General features: G+C 39.0%; 2 protein-coding genes across 4 annotated transcripts in view; one reads left to right on the top strand and one right to left on the bottom strand.

Moving 5' to 3' along the window:
* The window catches only part of CMSS1 (cms1 ribosomal small subunit homolog), a 395,379-nt gene that overhangs the window by 175,155 nt on the left and 196,304 nt on the right, over positions 1-23,920 (top strand).
* Positions 1-23,920, bottom strand: part of FILIP1L (filamin A interacting protein 1 like) — a 308,326-nt gene that overhangs the window by 167,272 nt on the left and 117,134 nt on the right. The gene's annotated exons all lie outside the window — the stretch shown is intronic.

Genomic DNA, 23,920 nt, shown 5'->3' on the forward strand with positions numbered 1-23,920 from the left:
TTGGGGAGATCCCCTGGAGAAGGGAATGGTAACCCACTCCAGTATTCTTTCCTGGAGAATCCCATGGACAGAGGAGCCTGGCAAGCTACAGTCCATGGGGTTGCAAGAGTCGGACATGACTTAGTGACTAAACCACCACCACCACAGGCAACTGTTAAGAGATCCTGCATAGTTTCTTATTTTATTTTATCCCTCAGTTTCTTGTAGTCTGCAGTTGTAATAGCTGGCTGAATTGCTATCTGAAAACATAAGCTTTAAGACCAAGAAGGTTCTGTGAATATTTTTCAGAGACAGATTGTGCTCCATCTTAATGTCTTTTTAATTTGAAAGTTAAACTCAATCCTTCTAGTTGCTTGTAGGTATTGGACAATTTGAATATTTCCGTTGGATAATATGGAGAGGACAATTTATCATTGAAATACTTGTCATTTTTATCTTAGTGAATTGGGTGCCAGTATATACAGTTTGTGCTTTCAAGCACAAGGTTGATTTATTATGGTGTGGACCTGCAGTTTTTAGTGGGCTTCATTAAACTGAATTTTTTTTGGTAACTTTAGTAAAGTCCTTTTTTTTTTTTTTAATCTTGTTGACTTTAAAGTTATCACTGTCAACTCAAAAAAGTTAGAAACAAGAATAAAAATCCAAATTTAGAGTAAAGACATATAATAAAAAATTCATTCAGTTTTATTCAACTAAAGATCATAATTTAGCCCTCAGGAAGCAAGAGGAAGTAATGAATGCGTGAAGCAAGCTTCAAGGAAATAGACAGTCAACAGTTTAGTGTTCTCTTTCCCACCTCTGGTATGGGCTCTGGTGCCTGCCACATCTGGGTAGATTCAGCACAACCACTTCCGTACTCTGTAAACATGAATGTGTTGTTGGACTTCTATGAATTTGCAAAACCAGAAAATGGTCCTCACCACTTTGTTAAGAGGAGTTCATGAGATAAGGACAATTGGTAATTATAACTAATAATATTGAATGTCTGCTAATGCTCCACAGTCTGTGCTGGACATCTTAGCTGAAGCCAGTGAGTTCAGTTCATTTCAGTCTCTCAGTCATGTCCGACTCTTTGCGACCCCATGAATTGCACCACACCAGGCCTTCCTGTCCATCATCAACTCCCGGAGTTCACTCAAACTCGTGTCCATCGAGTCGGTGATGCCATCCAGCCATATCTCATCCTCTGTTGTCCCCTTCTCCTCCTGCCCCCAATCCCTCCCAGCATAAGGGTCTTTTCCAATGAGTCAGCTCTTCGCATCAGGTGGTCAAAGTATTGGAGTTTCAGCTTCAGCATCAGTCCTTCCAATGAACAGTCAGGACTGATCTCCTTCAGAATGGACTGGTTGGATCTCCTTGCAGTCCAAGGGACTCTCAAGAGTCTTCTCCAACACCACAGTTCAAAAGCATCAATTCTTCAGCGATCAGCTTTCTTCACAGTCCAACTCTCACAACCATACATGACCACTGGAAAAACCATAGCCTTGACTAGACGGACCAGTGAAGCCCCTTTCAAATAGCAGGCATTCACCTTCTACCTACTTCTGCTCTTTCCCATCCCAAGTTTACCAGATTCCTCAGGCTAAAGGGATTGTGCTTTTTTCGTTCATGTATTCTCCCGTTCGTTTGCACGTGCTCTTTCAACAAATACATAATGAACTCCACCTAGTTCCAGGAACTATTCTAAGTGCTGGAGATACAACAGTGAGTGACCAAGAGAAACAAAGCCCCTACTGTTGATGCCAGCACAGGAGACTGACAATGGACAGGCAAATATATTTAAGATGTTATATGTCATGTAATAATAAGTGCTATGAAAAAAATAATAAAATAGAGTAATCAGATAGAAAGTGACTGTAATATCGGGAGACATGGAAGACGAAGAAAGTTCTATTTTGGATAGTATAGTCTAGGGAAAGAGACATTTCAGCAATCTGAGTATCAGAGTCATTCCAAAAGTAACATTCTTACTCAGATGTAGAAATCAAATATGCAGTGAGTTGTAGAAAGAAAGGTTAGAAAAATCAACAACATATATTAATGTATATTTTCTTTGGGCTAGCATGTGAACAGTAATACTATAGTGTCTCTTATTAAATATGAAACACTTAGAAGTAGAACATGGTGAGGCTCTGTCAGTATGTGCTGTTTTTAATCTATCTGAGGATAGTACAAAGATACTGTAACCTATATACACTACTCATCTCTGTTTATAACTAAAAAGCAATCATAAGAAACCATACATATAGAATACAATTGAATGGTAACATGGTAATATGAATTCCCTGGTGGCTCAGCAGTAAAGAACCCACCTGCCAATGCAGGAAGCATGGGTTTGATCCCTGGATTGGGAAGATCCCCTGGAAAAGGAAATGGTAACCCACTCCAGTATTCTTGTCTGAGAAATCTCATGGATGGAGGAATCTGGTAGGCTGTCTTCCATGGGGTCACAAAGAGTCTGATACAATTTAGTGACTAAACAACATCAACACTATGGTGTTGTCTATTTATTGGATATTTTAGGTAAATTATTAAGCCATGCCCAAAGCAAATATATAAAGCAAATATATAGACACAATGAACCTGGGAAAAGTAACTCCTCATGAGAAGTGCAGCCAGATTACTAGTAGGACTCTTGTTGGATCTAAGCTGTGTGTGGACACTCAGTCATGTCCAACTCTCTGTGACGCCATGGACTGTAGCCAGCCAGGTTCCTCTGTCAATGGGATTTCCCACGAAAGAATACCAGAATGAGTTGCCATTCCCTTCTCCAGGATCTAAGCTAGACTCCCAAGAAAAAGTCTTAGCCTAGTGATTTTCTTTCAGCACATTAAAGATGTCACTTGATTGTCTTCTGGCTTGCATAATTTGTGGCAAGAAGTTTGGTACAATTATTATGCTTGTTCCTCTCTATATACTATCTTTCCTTTTTTTGGCTGCCTTCAAAATTTCCTTTTTATTTTTAATTTTGGGAAATTTGAATATATGATTTTGTAGTTGTTGTTATTTATCCTACTCAGGGTTCTCCAAGTTTCTTGGACCTGTGGTTTTATGTCTTTAATTATATGGTGGAGGGGGGGGATTTTGACTGTTTTCTTCTTCTTCTCTCCTATTCTTTCCCACCCTTCCCCCATCTTTCTCATGAGCACCTGGTGGAAAGTGGGTTTGAATGCCCTGGTGATTGGAGCTCCCAAAAGCCCTATACTCTCAGTCTAACCTATACTTGTTCTTTAGCAATTTCTTAACTATTTAGCTGAACTCTTCTTAACCGTTTGTAGTGTGTGCTGTCTCTGTGTGCTGCCACAAGTGAACCAATCTACAGTTTCCAAATTTCCTTGGAGGAACCGGTTCCTTCTTGGATTTCAGACTGCTTACCCTGTTTTCTGAACTTTCTGGACTCAAATAAAGTTATATTTTTATGTTTTTTTCTACTTTTTCTTCTTTTTATGGTGAATGTGACACTCCAGCTTTCTATATGCTGGGTGGAATTAGAATCCTAGTCCAGTGATTTTTAAATTATTCTACAGATGTGCTTTAGGAGCTCCACAAACATGTAATTCAAATTTTATTTTATAAATATTTTAACTGTCTAAAAATTGTAATAAAATAAATCACTAAAATATCTTATATTCCAAAGTCACATTGGAGAACTACCAACTTAAATAACTGTGTTGCTCTGTTAACTATTTTTTTTTCAGACCTCAAGAAGTCTCCTGTCACCACTTCACACTATCTTTGAACTTCTAATACCCATGGCATTGATTAGGAGGGTATGACCTTACATATCCAAATCCAGCCCTGTTCCTGTCTGCACATGTAAAATTGCAAAGGCAGGGCTTACTATATCAAGCACACATATACAGCAGTCAGTTAAATGCCAGGCAGCATCAGTGACACCTGTCTTCACTGTACACTGGTTAGTTATGCAGGAACAAGTGAATGGCTAGCATGCTGCATCATGACTCTATGTTATTAGCACATATTGTTCTTTGCTTGATTTATTACAAGGAGTGTAAGAAGTTTTTAAATATTTCTAATAATTCTACTTGGAAAAAAAGTTCCTTCTATTCCTTTGTCAAGCCCTTGAATCAATTTCATTGAAGACTTTTTTAAAAAACTACTTATCTGTGTAAATCAAGCTTTTCTTGACATGGTGCAACAAAAATGAAATATGAAAATAAGTAAGATGAAAATTGAGAAGTGTGTATCTATCATTTTATAAATTATAAATTTTTATGACAAAACATCCTCATTATGAACACAGTTAACTTTAGACTGCATCATACATTTAAATGTATGAGATAATTTTTTAAGTCAAAACTCCTTTTATCTGTTTATTTATTGAGGTTCTGCATATTTGGTTTTCAATAATTCCACTGCCATATATGCCTGCCCCAAGAAATAAATTTAATTTTCACTGATTTAGTCAAAAGAATAATAATATTAGCAAACACTTAAATAGACCTTAAAATGAATCACCTACTTTTCTAAGCATTTTACATATGTATTATTAATTTAATCCTTATATCAACCCTATGAAGTAGGTACTGTTATCATTCCTGTTAATCAGATGAGGGAATAGATATATGGTATATATGAGATATGGAGAAGGCAATGGCACCCCACTCCAGTACTCTTGCCTGGAAAATCCCATGGGCGGAGGAGCCTGGTAGGCTGCAGTCCATGGGGTCGAGAAGAGTCAGACATGACTGAGTGACTTCCCTTTCACTTTTCACTTTCCTGCATTGGAGAAGGAAATGGCAACCCACTCCAGTGTTCTTGCTTGGAGAATCCCAGGGACGGTGGAGCCTGGTTGGCTGCTGTCTATGGGGTCACACAGAGTCGGACATGACTGAAGCGACTTAGCAGCAGCAGCAGCATATATGAGATAACACAGTCCCTGGGTCAGTAAGATCCCCTGGAAGAGAGCATGGCAACCCACTCCAGTATTCTTGGAGAGTCCCATGGATAAGGAAGGGGTCACAAAGAGTCAGACATGACTGAAGAGACTTAGCACATACATGCACAGTTAATAAAGAGCAGACTCAGGACTCAAATTTAGGCAGACTGGTTCCAGAGTATGGGTTTCAAACCATGAACCATGAACCAAACTGGTAATTAGAATGTTTAAGTGGGAGTCTGAATTCATTGTGAAATTTTATTTCTTTTCCTATACAATGTAGGTCTCTGTGTGTGTGTCTCTCAATCTCACTTTTTTTGTTTTTTGCTATACTTTCATTTTTCTACTTGTAGATTAAGTGATAATTGTGCTATTACCCTTCAGGATGCAATCAGACTTAATACAGTAAATATTTTTTAAAATGCTTTAGGAGTTGGAAAGTAAAGGCCAAACGACTGTAGCATAATTATGGAAAGCAGGTTTGTTTTGGTCTATTTCTATTTTCTTTTCAGAGTAAATTTAAGGTATTGTATGTATCAACAGAGTCTTATTCATTCAACTACCTCCACTTGCTACTGCAGACATTTTCATTCATTCTTCATTGAACATATTCTCATTGAACACTCACTGAGTGCCAGAGGCACTGAGCAGCAAGGTCTGGAAAATTAAGTAGCTTAAGATTTGTTCCCTTACTTGTAGGCATTCCTTGTCTTGGTGCTCACAGTTGAGGCATTGTGTGTGCTTATTAAGTGACAGTCAAAGTCTTTACTGTAGAAGAAAAGTCCCTAAGGGATAGTATTTAATTTTAATGGTTATAGTTTTGAGGTTGGGCTTTTTTAAATGGAAAAATAATATTTCTAGGGTGAAGAAATTAAGCAAAGTGCTTTTTTTTTTTTTTTTTTTCTTTAAGTAAAGTAGCATTTCAGGAAAGCCAAGTCATTGAGAATCAAATTAAACTGTGGATGACTGGGACTTGAAAGGACTTTAAAATCATTCATGCTTTGAAATATGCCTATCAGTTTTATTTTTGGTAAACATGATAGAATGGACAGGAGAGGGAGCCACACTGAATCTCCTGCTATCAGGTATTTCTCTGTAGTTCTAGACATCTTCATTCTGAATGTCAACTGGTGGTTTATCCTTGATAGGAAACATCACAAAGTAGTCAATCTCTTTCATAGAAAGCTATTGAAATCTCCATATCTTAGGAGACTGGATTTACAAGCTTTAGTTCATAAGGGTTATATGGTAATAATAAAAATAAAGATATACTTAGAGAAATCATATTTCTTTCAAAAGATTAACTCTTATTATTTGGTATATATAGCATAAATTGAAGATATTCTACACATTTTTAAGAAACTTAATTTATAATTTGGTGATTTTTTTCTGCGGTAGAGCAGGCCTCTTTGTTGGCTAACATTTTCCATAGGAAAATTTTGCTGAAATTTTTTCCCCAAATAATGATTTTAAAAAGCCTGTGAAACTTTGTTAAATGAATGAAAAAGAAATGAGTATTTTTATGGTAGTGTGATTTGTTACTGTAGAGCAGTTCAGAATTTTTCGTGCTAAATACTAAACCCTGGGTTAGTTTTAAACAAAAGCAGTGTATATAGCATCTGTTATTTCTGGTAGGCTTCTCCTAAAAGTCATTTCTGATTAAATGTTTGGATTACAAGCACTAATGAAGGTAATCCTAATGAGTTTTCATATGGGGTAGGGACCAACAGAACGTGCCATGAGGACAATGATCTGAATCCAGGGAAGCCAGAGATTGGACCTCTTGTCAGTTCAGGCACTCAGTCATGTCTGACTCTTTGTGACCCCATGGACTTCAGCATACCAGGCTTCCCTGTCCATCCTCCCAGAGCCTACTCAAACTCATGTCCATTGTGTCGGTGATGGCATCCAACCATCTCATCCTTGTCATTCCCTTCTCCTCCCGCCTTCAGTCTTTCCCAGCATCAGGGTCTTGTCCAATGAGGTGGTTCTTTGCATCAGGTGGCCCAAGTATTGAAGTTTCAGCTTCAGCATCAGTCCTTCCAATGAATATTCGGGACTGATTTTCTTTAGGATGGACTGATTGGATCTCCTTGCAGTCCAAGGGACTCTTAAGAGTCTTCTCCAACACCACAGTTCAAAAGCATCAATTCTTTGGCATTCAGCTTTCTTTATAGTCCAGCTCTCACATCCATACATCACTACTGGAAAAGCCATAGCTTTCACTCGACTGACCTTTGTTGGTAAAGTAATGTCTCTGCTTTTTAATATGCTGTCCAGGTTAGTCATAGCTTTTCTTCCAAGGAGCAAGTGTCTTTTAATTTCATGGCTGCAGTCACTATCTGCAGTGATTTGGAGGCCCCTCCCCCCAAAAATAAAGTCTGCCACTGTTCCCATTGTTTCCCCATCTATTTGTCAGGAAGTGATGCTGCCAGATGCCGTGATCTTAGTTTTCTGAATGTTGAGCTTTAAGCCAACTTTTTCACTCTTCTCTTTCACTTTCATTAAGAAGGCTCTTTAGTTCTTCTTAACTTTCTTCCATAAGGGTGGTGTCATCTGACTTTAGTTGAGATTAAATGTTTACCAGAAGCTCCACGCCAACCAGTGCATGCATGCTTGCTAAGTCACATCAGTCATGTCCAACTCTTTGCAACCCTACAGATTGTAGCCCACCAGTCTCTGTCCATAGAATTCTCCATGCAAGAATACTGGAGTGGATTACCATACCCTCCTCCAGGGGATCTTCCTGACCCAGGGATCAAGCCCATGTCTCTTATGTTTTCTGCATTGGCATGCAGGTTCTTTACCACTAGTGCTGCCTAGGAAGCCCCACACCAACCAGTGCCAATCAACAAATGTCAAGAGAGCTAGTTAAATGTTGAAATTTGCTGCTATTTCTTATTTTATGGATAGAAAAAACAGGCACACTGGCATGGAGGGATGAAGTAACCTGGCACGAATTGTACACAGTTTCATTATGAGGAGCATCTAACTAGATGAGCAGGTAGGCAGCACAGCATGGAAAGAAAGTATGCCACACAGTGCAGCTGACCATCTTAGAGACAATGGGAAGCCAGGGAAGAGATTTAAATCAAAAAATAACATTAATGAGTTCACATTTTAGAAGTCATTCTAGCATCTAAGTGGAGGACAGCTTAGGAGGGTAGAGAGATCCAAGGCAGGAGAAGCAAATTAAAACTATTTTCCAGTGGTTAAGCATGATATGATGTGAGCCGGTAGGCAACAGAAGCGAAGTGAGAGAGGAGATGGATGGATGGAATATGAGAGATGCTAAGGAAGATAGTGTGTGCGTGCTCAGTCGCTTCAGTCATGTCCAATTCTTTGTGGCCCTTTGGACTGTAACCCGCCAGGCTTCTCTGCCCATGGGATTTTCCAAGCAGGAATACTGGAGTGGGTTTCCATGCCCTCCTCCAGGGGATCTTCCTGACCCAGGGATCAAACCCAGGTCTCCTGTGTCTCCTGCATTATAGGCAAATACTTTACCACTGAGCCACAGAGGAACCCCAAGGAAGTTAGTAAATATACCCAAAATAATTTGTTTTCATGGGATTTTGACTTTAAAAGGAATAAAATTCTTCTTTGGTATTTCCATGAAGTACATTTCAACAACAGAAGTAGTTGATTTTAGCATAGAGGCCATAAAATGTACATCACAAATAGTATATTTTAACCAAGCTTATTTAACTTTCAAATTTTCTCAGAAAAATAATAGAATGGAATCTTTTGAATGGAGCAGGAGACTTCTGAGATCAGAACTGTTGGATGGATTTCTTTATGGAAGAGTTAGCTTGTTTTGTTTGATGGCCTAATCCTAGCCAGTCATTTTTAATAGAATGTAAATGTAGATGGAATAAGAGGAATCCATTGCCATTGCTAGAAAGCCAGTTTAAAGCACATAATATGCATATATACATCATTAACCTAAAAGAAAAAATTGCAAGGAAAATAGGAATAGGCCTATTTCTATTCTAAAATTTCCATGTACAAATTATTATATCAGCTGGTCCTTTTAAGATTATTATTCCATTTTAAAGCCCCTCATAATTCTACCTATAGCCATCCTTTACATAAAATATGAAACAGACATTTCAAAAGCAAATATTTTTAAGCCCTACCCCTGGAAAATATTAGAAATAAATTTTTAATAATAAAGCATTTAGAATTTGTATACTCAGAATAGAATATAAATATGAACTGCTCCTTTCAATAATTCCCTCTGCCAACCAAATTCATCAGAATGAAAAGATTCTAATAAGATGCTATATCATGTTCATTTTCCTAATAGGATAATTTCTTCGTGGGAACTAAAGTTTATGGTGATGAGCCAGCATTAGAGTCTAGATGTTCATAAGTAGAAATGGTTTATTTTTCTTTCCCTGTTTGGGGTTTTGTTTTGCTTTTTTTAGTTCAGTCTCATAAGAAACAGGAGAAAATTCTTTCTTCGTGAAAGTTCCACTTGAAGATGGTAATGTTTTTAAAAGAGAAAAGTTAAGTCTGTCATTGTGTGTTAGAATATCACTTATGTACATCAGTATGAAACTCATTAATTAAAATATGGTTCGCTTTTTATTCTTGCAACCAACATTTATGGGACAATGATAATATCCATAGCACTTGACTAGTGCTCTGGAGATATAAAAATAAATGGGACATGGTTCCTGCCAGCTCTGAAAGAGGGCACAATTTAGTTGGGAGACAGGTTCACAAATAACAGTTACATGGAGTTGAATTTGCCTGGGGGCACAGGGATGTTGTCAGGCTCAATGGCCCCCTCCACCTCTGGTTCAGCTTCCCTGAGGTGGCCTCCTTCTCAGGGCGCCCCAGCACCATTAGGCTTCCTCCTGCCTTCCTCCAGCTCAGCTGCAGGAGAGAATTGTCTCCTAACGAAATTCCATTCAAGGGGCTTCCCTGGTGGCTCAGATGATAAAGAATCTGCCTGCAGTGAGGAAACCTGAGTTTGATCCCTGGTTCAGGAAGATCCCCTAGAGAAGGGAATGGCAACTCACTCCAGTACTCTTGCCTGGAGAATCCCATAGAGGAGCCTGACGGGCTACAGTCCATGGGATCGAAAGGAGTCGGACACAACTGAGCGACTAAAACACACACAATGCCTAAAAAAAAGAAATACAGAGTACTATATATAAAGAATGAGATACTAAACTCACTTGTGGCTGAGGGAAACCAGAACATTATCTTGATGACCCTGACATTGAAGTTGAACCTGAAGGGATGAGAAGGAAGTATTAAAGCAGCAATGGAGTAAAGGAAAATCTGAGCAAAGATTATGTAGAAGTTGGAAAGCAGAGAATATGTCTTAGAAGTGATGAGAGCCTATTTCAGATGAAGCAATAAGGTTAATAAAGTGAGACTTAACAGTACCTTATAGCTGTCTTTGGAAGCCTTTGGAGTTTATTGGACACTCAGACCAAGTTTAACTAAAAGGTTAAGAGAGTCTAGGAACTAGTCAAATTACTTGGGTTTGAGACCTGGGTCTACTAAATATTAGCTGTGTGACTTTCGACAAGTTACTTAATCTCTCTGTGTTTCAGCTTGCTTGTCTATGATAAGAAATACAATTCTTACATCAGATGTTTTGAAATTCAGAATTTTTCAGAAAGATACTATTGTATAGTGATTAGAAGTGTTAGATAACTTCCCCAACAAAGTCTCAGGCAGTGCCTCAGAACCAATGCATTTGTGTTTTCACAGCAAGCAATGTGGGAATTTTTAAATGGAATGAAAATGATACATGGCCTTATATGCATTCAATTCAGGTTTTATCCAAATGAATTTACTGCAGACTAAGGGAAAACTCCTGGATTTCAGTGCTTTTTAGATCTCAAAATTATGGATAAAGGACGAGAGGCCTGTAGTAGTACCGTCTCAGAAGGTTATTGTAAGACTGGAATGGAACAGTATATTTGAAGGGCTCACACCCTGCCTGGTACTTGGTAAGTGTTCATTGTTACTCTTTGTGCATTCCTAGTTACAAGTGACGTGAGAGAGTAAATGACATTTCCAAGGTCTCTAGCTAGGCTAGAGTCAGGTAGTTGAAAGCGTTTGATACTGGTGAAGTACATACTGTGTTTGCTGGACAGTTGCAATCCTTCCAGCCAAATTACATGTAATGAACCTGGGAGAACAGTGAGAACAAAGAGACAGTGGACTTGCTAGGATTTAGAAGGGTGAAGGAGGAAGTAAAAAGAACCCTAAGGTTTGGGAAACAAATTCAGTTGCGGGTTTGCGTAGGTACACCGTCAGAGGTCTGTCCTGTGCATTGCTCTGGTGACCCTCATGAGCACCTTACGCTGGGGTGTGTTGCTTGTAGTTTTCTGGCACCCGACCTTGTCTTTTCACACCTCCTTACATTTAACCATGTTACTTCTGCTGCCCCAGTCTTTACTCTGCCCCCAGCCTCCTGGCCTACTCCTACTTGATCACTAGGGACAAAGCTTGGATGTTACCTCTTCAGTGAAGCCTTCCTTAAATGATTTAGGCAGAGTCAAACCTTTCTCCCTCCATCCAGGCTTCTGTCACAGCGCTTGCATGTTGCCATCGTTCCTCATGTGTGTGTTCAGTCTTCCCATTCCCATTAGTATTCCCAGCAGCCTCAACAACACACAGCTGACAGTTAACACAGATTTAAGCATTGTGTGAATCTCCACTTTCCAAGTGGAAAAGTCAGAGGATTTCAAAAACATTGTGCAGTCTGGTTGGAATTGGGATTTAAACCAGATATGCTTGTTTCTGAAGTCCATTTTATTTTCTCATCTTCACCTAAAGGAGGAAAAAGAAATGTGTATAGATGTTCACTCACACATGTACATGTGTGAGTACTAGTGAAGGTACATGGGAGGGTCTTATAAAGCCAAGTATTTTTTTTTCTGTAGTATAATATGCCCTTTTAGTCATTTGTAAATATAAGTACAAGTTTATGCTTTGCAACAGTTGTTTCTTTTCTTCTTCTTCTTGTTCTACTTCCTCTTCCTTACCTTCCCTTCCTTCTCCTCCTTCTCATTCTTCTTCTTTTTCTTGCCACTCCATATGGCTTGCATGATCTTAGTTATCCAGCCAGGGATCAAATCCATACAGTGGAAACATGGAGTCTTAACCACTGGACCACCAGGAAAGTCCCTGAAATAGTTGTTGACTCCTAACCCTGTCCTTTCACACTTCTTTATATTTTTGTAAATCTAACATGAGCATTAGTTTAAAACACTAAAACAATATAGAGAAATGGGAAGAAGTTAGGAAAAACCATGCAAGATCCACTACCCAGAAATAACCTTCTATTAAACATAAGATGTTCCAAAGAATAGCAAGGAGAGATAAGAAAGCCTTCCTCGTGATCAGTGCAAAGAAATAGAGGAAAACAACAGAATGGGAAAGACTAGAGATCTCTTCAAGAAAATTAGAGAAACCAAGGGAACATTTCATGCAAACATGGGCTTGATAAAGGACCGAAATGGTATGGACCTAACAGAAGCAGAAGATATTAAGAAGAGGTGGCAAGAATACACAGAAGAACTGTACAAAAAAGATCTTCACGACCCAGATAATCACGATGGTGTGATCACTCACCTAGAGCCAGACATTCTGGAATGTGAAGTCAAGTGGGCCTTGGAAAGCATCACTATAAACAAAGCTAGTGGAGGTGATGGAATTCCAGTTGAACTATTTCAAATCCTGAAAGATGATGCTGTGAAAGTGCTGCACTCAATATGCCAGCAAATTTAGAAAACTCAGCAGTGGCCCCAGGACTGGAAAAGGTCAGTTTTCATTCCAATCCCAAAGAAAGGCAATGCCAAAGAATGCTCAAACTACTGCACAATTGCACTCATCTCACACACTAGTAAAGTAATGCTCAAAATTCTCCCAAGCTAGGCTTCAGCAATATGTGAACAGTGAACTTCCAGATGTTCAAGCTGATTTTAGAAAAGGCAGAGGAACCAGAGATCAAATTGCCAACATCCTCTAGATCATTGAAACAGCAAGAGAGTTCCAGAAAAACATCTATTTCTGCTTTATTGACTATGCAAAAGCCTTTGACTGTATGGATCACAATAAACTGGAAAATTCTGAAAGAGATGGGAATACCAGACCACCTGACCTGCCTCTTGAGAAACCTGTATGCAGGTCAGGAAGCAACAGTTAGAACTGGACATGGAACAACAGACTGGTTCCAAATAGGAAAAGGAGTACGTCAAGGCTGTATATTGTCACCCTGCTTATTTAACTTCTATGCAGAGTACATCATGAGAAACGCTGGGCAGGAAGAAGCACAAGCTGGAATCAAGATTGCCAGGAGAAATATCAATAACCTCAGATATGCAGATGACACCAGCCTTATGGCAGAAAGTGAAGAGGAACTCAAAAGCCTCTTGATGAAAGTGAAAGAGAAGAGTGGAAAAGTTGGCTTAAAGCTCAACATTCAGAAAACGAAGATCATGGCATCCAGTCCCCTCACTTCATGGGAAATAGATGGGGAAACAGTGTCAGATTTTATTTTGGGGAGCTCCAAAATCACTGCAGATGGTGACTGCAGCCATGAAATTAAAAGACGCTTACTCCTTGGAAGGAAAATTATGACCAACCCAGATAGCATATTCAAAAGCACAGACATTACTTTGCCAACAAAGGTTCGTCTAGTCAAGGCTATGGTTTTTCCAGTGGTCATGTATGGATGTGAGATTTGGACTGTGAAGAAGGCTGAGCGCCGAAGAATTGATGCTTTTGAACTGTGGTGTTGGAGAAGACTCTTGAGAGTCCCTTGGACTGCAAGGAGATCCAACCAGTCCATTCTTAAGGAGATCAGTCCTGGGATTTCTTTGGAAGGAATGTTGCTAAAGCTGAAACTCCAGTACTTTGGCCACCTCATGCGAAGAGTTGACTCATTGGAAAAGACCCTGATGCTGGGAGGGATTGGGGGCAGGAGGAGAAGGGGATGACAGAGGATGAGATGGCTGGATGGCATCACTGACTCGATGGCCGTGAGTCTGAGTGAACTCCGGGAGTTGTTGATCGACAGGGAGGCCTGGTGTGCTGCAATTCATGGGGTCGCAAAGAGTCAGACATGACTGAGTGACTGAACTGAACTGAACTGAAATGTAAGATGTTAATGAGCTTCATTCTAGATATTTCTCCATGGATGAAGACCTGTGTTCATAATTTACATTAGTGGGGTTTTATGGTATTTCAGACGGTAAAGAGTCTGCCTGCAATGCAGGAGACCCAGCAGTCTATATCATATATATAATAAATATATATGAACTGATGAATTCTTTAGTGATCTCGGTAATTAGAGCAGCAGATATCTTCATTTTGCACTGAAAAGACAACTGAATGGTCCTGCTGTTCCTGTATGTTTCTGAAACTGGTACTATTAGGAGATTACTACATAGAAACTAAAGAGTTTGATTGAGACTGTCGTATCTGAGCATATCCCATGCTAAAATATTTTATAGATAATTAAAGCTTTTGTCCTGTAGACGTATCATCCTATCTGGAAGAATTCAGAGATGAGTGCTCAGGTCCGTGATGTTTAAGAGCCATTCATTCTCCGTGTTTTATTCTAGTACGAATTGATAATATTTGTTGTCTAGTTTTAAAGGTTCTATTCCTATGAAGACATGTAGAAATTTGGGGTAGTACACCATAGGAGTATTTTGATATATGTACTTTAGTATATGTGCTTCCCTAGTGGCTCAGACAGTAAACAATCTGCCTGCAGTGCTGGAGACCCAGGTTCTATCCCCACGTCAGGAAGATCCCCTGGAGAAGGGAATGGTTATCCACTCCAGTATTCTTGCCTGGAGAATTTCATGGACAGAGAAGCCTGGCAGGCTTTGTGTCCATGGGATCACAGAGTCAGACATGATGGAAGCAACTTAGCATGCACGCACACACACACGCTCTTTAATTGTGTAAAAGTAAAAATATTACCTTTTCTTTGTTGTGCTTTTTTTCTTATGCCAGTCATGCTTATTATACATTTTGCAGCCACCAATTTAATCTGAGGCCTTGTTTTATGAGTGAGTACAAATTTTTGTTCAGGTGATTTTTAAAACTATTTTGAACCATTAAATTGTTTAACCATGGAACTATCCAGACTACCACTCATTTGTATGATTCTGTAATGCCATATGTAGTATTTCATAGAAAGATCCATCCTCGTTTTTCAAAAATGTGCTTATAAAATTTGTGATGACAATTGAACAACCCAACCCTATGAAATGGTAATTTATGCAGCAATAAAAAGATAAATAAATCCATGTAATGTTGGCTTGCAGCTGAAGGCAGCTGTGTTAAGCATGTTTTTTAGTCTCTTACATCAAAGTAATACAGACAGTGCTGTTTGAGAATGTGTAGGGAGGATGTCTTTGAAGTACCCCCATATTAGCCGAGCTTTTGTACCCACTCTACAAATATGAGGGAATTCATTGTTCTGTGTCCATGAGGAATGAAAACCACAATAATGAACTTAGTCAAAAATGCCTTTCCGATGGGTCAAAACCTTTTTTTACAGCAATTGCGTTTAAAGACTTTTGAAAATAATTTCTCAAGGATATTTTTCTCTGACTTCTCTGAGTTACTGAAGTAGCCAAGAAAAATTTCTCTAGTATTGATACAGAGAAATTGAAGCATCCCATCATTCACCTACAATCTCCATTATCAACTGTTCAAACCAGTGGGATCCTATAGTAGTTACTGAGAAAAGTAAAATCAGAGGATGAAAGTAAGGGAGAAGAGACCATCTGATGGAATAATTTCAGAATGTAGAGTAACTTGCCAAAAGAAGTAAGAACGTGGATTTGGTCTGAACAGGCTGGAAGAAGGCCAGAAAGGGAAAAATTCCTGTACTACATGATATAAATCAGTTACCTAATAGATTTTCTTTTTTGTTTTGTTTTCTGTGATATGTTAATCAGAAGGAAAAAGATATGTGTGTGTGTGTGTGTGTGTGTGTGTGTGTGTGTGTGTGTTCAGGTATAAAGCACGGGGAGACATAAAACTGAGTTCTACCAAATGTTGAGATATAATATGATTGATCCATACTACTGGAAGTATATCACAAATTGACTTAAGCAGATTTTTATATACATATATAGTGAAATTGGAATGTGATTGTTTGGGAGCCAAAAATGCATTCTTTGAGTGCAATTTTACTAGTAGCAATTCATTTATTTATTATGTAGGATGTCTTGTCAAACCAAATTAAAGGTTATATTTTGTCCTCTCCACAAGTAATCTAGAGCCAAGAATGAAAACCACATAATATATTTTTAGGATTAAACCATTTATTACTGATAGATAATGGCAGAGCAGAAACAGAAGGCACCAGTTAGTCTGCATTAGCTCATGAGCCCTGGATAACTTTTTTGTGAACTCTAAAGGTTTGTGAAATTCTATCACTTGCATTAACTTTCTTACAACTTTCTGATGTGGTCAGTTGTCCTCTATCCCTGGTCACTGCAAGGGGCTTCTATTCTCAGGATGTTTGCCAAGAATTTCCTCCTTTGGGTGTGTTTTAGAAAGAATAAGTCTCCTCTCTGGCCAACCATTTTAACCACTATGGGGGCAGAATCGCAGTGTGTCGAAAGGAAAGGCTTGTGTAGTAGTAACAGAAAAACCTATTTTCTACTCAGTATCCTGCCTGATTGAGAAGCTAAGTTAAAGTCATATACAGCTAATATTTATTTATTGAAGACCTTCTGTGCTGCCAAGTACCAGCCCAAGGCATAGTATACAGAATAAATACTGAAGTGAAAGTAGCTCAGCCGTGTCTGACTCTTTGCAACCCCATGGACTATACGATCCATGGAATTCTCTAGGCCAGAACACCAGAGTGGGTAGCCTTTCCCTTCTCCAGGGAGTCTTCCCTACCCAGGGATCAAACCCAGGTCTCCTGCACTGCAGGCAGATTCTTTACCAGCTGAGCCACCAGGGAAGCATAAATACTGAAATCATCTCTTAATTCAGTGTGCATATGAAATAACACATTTTGATCTGGCTGCCATATTTTAAATGGTGTATTAACAAGCCAGTGACCACAGTGACAGGGAATTTGTATAGCCAGGATTCTAGAGTGAAATAAACTGAGGGGTTTGATCGTGGAAGAAAAAAATTAGTGGGAACAAAATAAATCTTGTTAAATATAAATATTTAAGGCGTTTGCCACAAGGAAGGTATAGGGAAGTGAGAATGCAGGACATATATGTAGTTAGAAATAGCATATTCAATGCCTTTTTCTTTGTAAAACATGGACTGCCAAAATTAAACTCAGCAAGACTTGGGTTAATTGGATTACAGAGAGAGTTGAGTGACAAGTCCTAGTGGGGGTCATAGTTTATTTTTTTTTAAAGGTTAAGAAACATTGATTCAGAATATTTAAAGAGCTCCCAAATGGAATTGGTTGTCTAGTGATATAAGTCCCAGGAAAGTAAGCTAGCCAAACCATTCTTTTAAAGTAAGTCTGAAATTTCCCTTCAGCTTTCTGAGTGTGTCTTATAAGAAAAGCTTTGTTTCAGAGGCCATTTCTAAAGTCCTGTTGCATATATCCATGAAGCACATTGAAGACTAAAGCCATTGTGATCCCAGGACATATTTGTATCACAATGCTTTGATACTAATTGTTGTTATTATTCAGTCCCTAAAGCCTTGTCTGACTCTTTGAGACACCATGAACTACAGCATGCCAGGCTTTCCTGTCCTTCACTGTCTCCCAGAGTTTCCTCAAACTCAATGCCCACTGAATCACTGAATCCATCCAACTATCTTATCCTCTGTTTTCCCATTCTCCTTTTTCCCATTGTCTTTCTCAGCATCAGGGTCTTTTGATACTAATATGACCTTAATGAGATAACAGTTTGCACATAGATCTAAGTCAATAGCAAGAAATGTATTCACAAAAGAATTAATTGCTGTAAGATATTATATTCTTTTATATCTATTTTGAGTTTTGTAACAGGATACAAAGTAGAAAATTGTAATCATTTTTATTTTAATAAGAACCAAATATGCCAAATGTATTGAAATTATAAGACATACAGATAGCTTCCATCAACAGAGTGCTTGAAGGATGGTGCTTAGGCATCAGTGTGTAAGTTGATTGTGATAAATACATCTTGGATTAGGGAGTCTTTCATGAAGCTTGGTACACTAAATATATGGCCCCCTCCATTTCATAATCATAAAGATATACCATTGTAAAATAAAGAGAATAAAGATATGTGTGTGTTTGGTGGGTTTTGTTGCTTTTAAAAAAATAAAGAAGTATATCACTGGCATAGATTATTTTTAACAGCTCAGTTTAAGTGCTAATGAAGGTTCGTTTTCTAAAAATTTCTAGTGAAAGAGAATAAGAAGAGAGTAACTATGTGAGTTATAGAATTTACTTGAGGTTGGCTGATTAGTATGTTTACATTCTTTTAATGGGAAGAATTGAGATGTTAGTTTGTCGAAGAGAGAAACACAGATGGCAGATGGGGAGAGAGAGAGACTTACTAGGAAGAAATGAAGTGGTCGTGGGTATGGACCCAAGAACTCAAGCAGAGGGAGGAGAATGGGTCTTCCTCTACTTAACTGGGCATTTGGCATGGTTACTGCTAAACACCGTACAGTGCACAGAGCAACCCCTCACGAAAGAGAATTATCCATTCCAAAACACGGTTTTTAAGAAACCAAGGTTGAGAAACCCTGATCTAGTTGAGAGAGCAAGAATACACTGGGGGACTGTACAAAGGAATCTTGAGGTGCAAGAAATTCAAACTGAAGAAGCCTAAACCCTGAGGCCTTAATCTTATTAAAAACAAAGCCAAAATTTTGACAAGACTAATAATTCTGTTATTAACACAAAGTCAGAATTAGTTTTGAGACCTCAGTTGTTCTCTTGATGGGTGCATGTAATAAAACTGTTTTGAAATTCCATTTTAAATTGCATGCGTATGTCCAATGAGCAAGTCAGCAAAAATGCTTTTGTTAACTTAAAAATAACACTCTAGCAGTAAAGATTTCATTAACTTGATCTGGCAAGCAATAATGTACATAGTTTTAAAATAGAGCCACCAATCTCTTATCCTGTAAGATTCATAAAAGATTTCAAGGATCCTATTCTTCTAGGTCATTAGTCTTTTTTTGAGGAATATCTATGTTTTGGTAATCAAAGTTAAAAGCTGGTACATCAGAATGCAAAGATGGGTTAATTTCATTGTTTGTCAATACATGTTTATAATAAGCTTTTTTTTAACTATTGTTCTATTGTAACAACTTTTTTTATTCCTATAATAAATGAATAAAAGCTAAAAGCATTGTTATGAGGCTTTTGATTTTAATCCAAACCATGTTTTCTCTTCTTTAGGAAGTCTGAAATTTCAGTCTTCTGAGTTTCTCTTGTAAGAAAAACTGTCAGTTCAGTTCTGACTGGTAGCTAGATGGTACCAATAAACAAAAATAACCCTTTCTGTTAGCTTCCTCAAAACATGGATACATAGAATTGTCTAGATTAGGTCTGTACTTTTTACAGGAACACTTGTTACATACGTATACACTTTAACTTGCACTAATGGCCAGTTGTTCACTGTAGGAACCAGTACTTCCAGTCAGTAATTTGTGCCTTAGTCCTAAATCTGGCAGGGGCCTTCATTCTCCTGGCTAAAAGCAGCTATTTTGGTTTCTATTAAAACTTGTTTCATAGTACCAAGTAATTAGAAACTTTCTGTGTTTTCAGATTTTTGTATGGGATTGTTAGAAATGTGGTGTAACTAAGATTATACCTTTAGCACAGGTGCATTTTCTTGTGGATTGTGAAGGAAAAATCAGTGGTGATTTTTTTCCTCAACAAATTCTTCAATCTAACAGTGAGAATAACATTTACCTAATGATTCACAGTTTACAGAGCATTTTCCTATGTATTATCTTGTCTGGATCTAGCAACAACTGTATGAAGTGACTGTTATTATTATACTCTTCTTGGAGATAAGTGAACTGTCAATTTAAGTGAGGCTTATGGCTCAGAGTAGGGATTCCCTGATGGCTCAGACAGTAAAATGTCTGCCCGAAATGTGGGAGACCCAGGTTCAATCCCTGGGTTGGGAAGATCCCTTGGAGAAGGAAATGGCAACCCACTCCAGTACTCTTGCCTAGAAAATTCCATGGATGGAGGAGCCTGGTGGACTACAGTCCATGGGGTCACCAAGAGTCGGACACGACTGAGCGACTTCGCTTATGGCTCGGAAGCTCACAAAGTCCAAATTGAGCCTCTGGAAATTAACAGCCAGGTGTTCTGGTTCCTGCCTTTTGGGCTCCAGTCCTGAGTTCTGCTCTGCTTTCTCAGGGACTCCAGGCCATGTGTTTGGGACTGTAGGCAATTCAGTAGGGGGCAGGGGAGTGGGGGGAGGCAGGGGCGGCAAGGGGAAAAACGGGAAAATCCCCTGGTCAAGAAGAGCATCTCTTCCTATGTAATAACCTGTTTCTTCTGAAGCCCCAGTACTGCAGCGCTTGTTTTGTCCGTTTCTCCAGGTGACTCCAGCTCTCAATTCCATTCATTAGTCTAAGCTGTGACCTGGTTCTCTCAGTCCTCCTGTTCCTGCATTTCACTGTTCCTGCAAGGCACTTTGCCTGTATAATGAAACATTTTTTAAATTGTGGAACTGTTACATCCAAAGCAGTTTTTTAAAATTAATATTCATCAGTTTATTCTCCTTTATGTCTTTTCCTACAGAAAAATATTTAAGGTGCAAGGGTAATGAAGTTTTAATATACTAATACGATATCCGTGTGTTAATATTAAAAGTTGGGCATTAATGTGAGAGAAAAGAAAGTAGAAGTAACAAACTTTCACTTGTTCAGATTAGTTTTAGCAAGACATATTATTCACAGTCAATGTTAAGATTGACTCTTTGACTCTTTGTAAAGACTGACTATGTTTCAGATAGATACAGAAACTGGGGTAGTTCTTCCCTTAGTTCTAAAGCGTCTGGCACCTTCTTGCTAGTGGAGGAATGAATTTTACTTTACAAGAGCAAAAATGCCAGTGTTTTGTATCTGAATGTAAGAAGGCTGGGTCTTAAAATCTCATAAAAGGATTACTTTTGCAATTCCTTATTTGCATTTTATGTTTATACGTGAGAGAGAAAGAGAAGTATATTGAACTCATATTTTCTGAGTGTCCAGATGGGGCCTCCCATGTGGCTCAGTGGTAAAGAAAGTGCCTGCCAAGCAGGAGTTGTCCGTTCAATCCCTGGGTCAGGAAGATGCCCTGGAGAAGGAAATGTTAGCCCACTCCAGTATTCTTGCCTGGAGAATCCCATGGACAGAGGAACCTGATGGGCTACAGTCCATGAGGTTACAAAGAGTCTGACAGAACTTAGTGACTAAATATCAACAGCAATTATATGCCTGATACTATTGTAAGCCCTAGAAATACAGTGACAAATAAATCAGAAAGTGCCAGCCCTAATGACAGTTCCATTGGGAGGCAGGAGAAAGAGGTCAAGAGAAGAGAGAAAGGTAATAACAGAAATAGACACAGAGTTTCCATATCAGAACTTGAACCCACAACCGCGGTGGAACTGTAGCACATCAGAGAACGTAACATTGATCTGTTCACCTACCTGCTTACTATCCCACCAGAGTTTACACTGAGAGCTGCTGCCATCATGGCAAGTGTTCTACCCACCCCCAATCCCAACCACATCTCTCAACTTCTTTATTTAGCGAACACCTATTATGTGTTCCTATAGGTTTTCACTCCTGGCTACGATTAGAATTACAACAGAATCATTTTTTAAAAATAACAATGCTTATACTCCTCTTGGGCGTCCCCGGTGGCTCAGTCAGTAAAGAATCTGCCTGCAATGCAGGAGACCCAGGTTCAATTCATGGGTCGGGAAGATCCCTTGGAGAAAGGAATGGCTACCCACTCCAGTATTCTTTCCTGGAGAATTCCATGGACAGAGAAGCCTGGCAGGCTATAGGCCTGCCAGATCGCAGAAAGTCAGACATGACTGAGCAACTTACACTTTCCCACGTACTCCTCTTAAAACCAATTAAATCAGAACTTGGAGATGATATCCTGGCATCAGTATTTCTCCAAAGCTTCCTGGTGTGATTTTGATATACAGCCAGAGTTGAGAGTGCATTTCCCATCAAGTGCTCAAAGGGAGAATAAATTTAAAAAATAAGAAGAAAAATCCACTCATGTTTATAAAAGATAATAATTCTGGAATTCATGAAGAAGGTGGGGGAGTAGACACTTATTTTTCCTCCTATTTTTATCCAGTAAATAAACATAAAAGTTATGACCATTCTAGATAGCATATTCAAAAGCAGGCACATTACTTTGCCAACAAAGGTCCATCTAGTCAAGGCTATGGTTTTTCCAGTGGTCATGTATGGATGTGAGAGTTGGTCTGTGAAGAAAGCTGAGCACCGAAGAATTGATGCTTTTGAACTGTAGTGTTGGAGAAGACTCTTGAGAGTCCCTTGGACTGCAAGGAGATCCAGCCAGTCCATTCTGAAGGAGATCAGCCCTGGGATTTCTTTGGAAGGAATGATGCTAAAGCTGAAATTCCAGTACTTTGGCCACCTCATGCAAAGAGTTGACTCATTGGAAAAGTCTCTGATGCTGGGAGGGATTGGGGGCAGGAGGAGAAGGGGACGACAGAGGATGAGATGGCTGGATGACATCACTGACTCGATGGCCGTGAGTCTTAGTGAACTCCGGGAGTTGTTGATGGACAGGGAGGCCTGGTGTGCTGCAATTCATGGGGCCGCAAAGAGTCGGACACGACTGAGCGACTGAACTGAACTGAACTGATGAATGGAGGGGAGTTGGAAAAAGTATAAAGCATGCCGTTTCACTCAAGAAGCAAGAGAAGATGCTCTCATTAGCAATAAATGTAACAATTTCAAATGGCTGATCTATTAATACCAATTTGTGAATTGTGATATCTACTTCAGGTCACATGCCTCTCCAAAGGCTGACAACAGGCAATGAATGTTCCCAGTGATGTTTTTAAGAATAAATAGGAATTTGTTGAAGAATATAATAATAACAGGTTTGATTTCTGGGTCAGGAAGATCCCCTGGGGAGGGGAATGACAACCCACTCCAGTATTCTTGCCTGGAGAATCCCATGGACAGAGGAACCTGGTGGACTAGTCCATGGGATCACAAAGAGCTGGACGTGACTGAGTGACTAAACTTTCACTTTCATAATAATAATTATAAATAGGAATACATTTAGGAATATAATAATTATTTCAAGAAATATTCCTATTGTTGAAAATATATGAAGTGGTTTCACATATTATTTAATCCTCAGCAAAGACATTATTGAGAATATGAGCCACTTGTCACTATTAAGTAACAAATTTAGTTTTTGAGCTTAAGTCTTCCAAATCCATTGTTCTTTCAAATATCCAGGGGCCTTCAGTCTTAAGTACACATCAGAATACTCAGGGAACTTTTTCAAAGTTACCAAGGACCAGCTCATCACTGGAGATGGCAATGGCACCCCACTCCAGTACTCTTGCCTGGAGAATACCAGGGAGGGGGGAGCCTAGTGGGCTGCCAGACTCTATGGGGTCTTACAGAGTTGGACACAACTGAAGCGACTTAGCAGCAGCAGCAGCAGCAGCTCATCAGTTTTGCCTGTAATATATGGAGGGAGCAGTGGGAGATGAAGACAGGGAGGGCAGCAGGGAAATAACATAGGTGCTTGTGAGCCTTAGTGTTACCTCCTCTGAAGTAAACATTAGAATAGATGAGTTAATAGTTTAAAACTTTGTACATAGCTATGAAGCTAGAGAGTTTTTATGAAGAGATAAAATAAGGGTAGCATGAAGTAACAGAGTTTTGATATCCCATAAATACCAAATGTCTGGTAACCTAAGTCACAAGTCACTCACTTATTATATAAACTTTATTAAAATGTAAATTAAATGTAATGTATCCTGAAGAAAATTGCTTTGAAAATGTGGGCTAAGGCTTTCCACATCA

The sequence above is a fragment of the Bos taurus genome, chromosome 1 (genome assembly GCF_002263795.3).
Source record: "Bos taurus isolate L1 Dominette 01449 registration number 42190680 breed Hereford chromosome 1, ARS-UCD2.0, whole genome shotgun sequence".
NCBI classification, from domain to species: domain Eukaryota; kingdom Metazoa; phylum Chordata; class Mammalia; order Artiodactyla; family Bovidae; genus Bos; species Bos taurus.